The following is a 1,198-nucleotide window of genomic DNA, read 5'->3' as shown; positions in this document are numbered from 1 at the left end:
CAATAAGAATCATACGTTACCGTATTTCCCCATGTATAAGATGCTATCATGTATAAGACGCATCTTAATTCTGGGGCCCGAAATTTGAAAAAAAATGTATTACATAGTTATTGGACTCAAGTTTTATTCATCATAAAATTCATACAACTCATCACTGTCAAAACTCCCAACCATTAGCTTGTCCTCATCTGTGTCTGATGATGAACCACTGTCTTCATATATTGCCTCGTCTTCAGTTCCATCTATGGCATTTGAAATGTTACACTTCTTAAATGACTTGATAACCATCTACAACCACTGTATAAGACGTACCCTGTTTTTAGACCCCAAATTTTTTGAAAAAGGATGCATCTTATTCATGGGGAAATACGGTATATTCCATTTCATAATGTGTGTGCGCATAGTCGGGTCAGTCATAGAAGGTGGTACTATTTCCCCTTTATTTTTTTTGAAAAATCTATCCTCTGAGTTGTTGAAGTAATATTTTCGTGTTAAGAAGGACTGTTTGGGAATATAATTTCCATTTTTCCCTGAGGACTGTGCTTTGAATTAGGACTTAACCTGTCCGATACTTGTTTCTGGGTGAGCTGCTTGTCGCACTGCCACAGAATGGACACAGTGGTGGGTGGTTCCCACAAAGGTGATGATAAAGATGTCACAACCACCCAGAGCCTGATGTTGGAGTCGAGCAGCTCCTACCTGCCACCTTCACTGAGAGCCAGCCAGGCCAGGGCCCCAAGGGCTTCTCCTGGGGGTGCTGGGGCTTTTTTTCCCCAGCTTCTCATCAGGGCCTCTTGCCCCTCAGCTTGGACGTTACCTTGGCCCAGGACTGGCCTAGGCTGTGCTCAGCCTCAGGCCTAGCCCACTGCCTCCAGCTGGGCTGCTTTGATTTTAAATAAGAAAATCTGAAGTTTATAGAATTCTGAAACAGAAACCAAGGATTCCTTGACATCTTTTTTGCATATTTTATATCATCTGTATTAAGACTACTTTTTGGAGTGAGAGCTACTGAAATGTAGGGTGTTTTTTGGACCACTCTGACCTCCACCCCCCACACTTGCCTCAGTGAAGAAAAGCAGGCTATAAAACAGTATGTATGGGGACCTGCCGAGTGGCACGATGGTTAAGAACTGGCTTGGGATGCCAGAGGGCCCCGGTTCGGATCCCACATATGAGGGCCAGTGACACTGCCCTCCAC

The 1,198-nt window shown here is 44.2% G+C and overlaps 1 protein-coding gene and 1 pseudogene across 1 annotated transcript in view; one reads left to right on the top strand and one right to left on the bottom strand.

The window, feature by feature from the left end:
- The window catches only part of CYB5B (cytochrome b5 type B), a 29,336-nt gene that overhangs the window by 9,490 nt on the left and 18,648 nt on the right, over positions 1 to 1,198 (top strand). The window lies entirely within an intron of this gene.
- LOC109388706 (ER membrane protein complex subunit 3 pseudogene) overlaps positions 1 to 1,198 on the bottom strand; it is a 3,567-nt pseudogene that overhangs the window by 561 nt on the left and 1,808 nt on the right.

The sequence above is a fragment of the Hipposideros armiger genome, unplaced genomic scaffold (genome assembly GCF_001890085.2).
Source record: "Hipposideros armiger isolate ML-2016 unplaced genomic scaffold, ASM189008v1 scaffold_9, whole genome shotgun sequence".
NCBI classification, from domain to species: Eukaryota; Metazoa; Chordata; class Mammalia; order Chiroptera; family Hipposideridae; genus Hipposideros; species Hipposideros armiger.
This window is presented reverse-complemented; position numbering and strand designations above follow the sequence as displayed.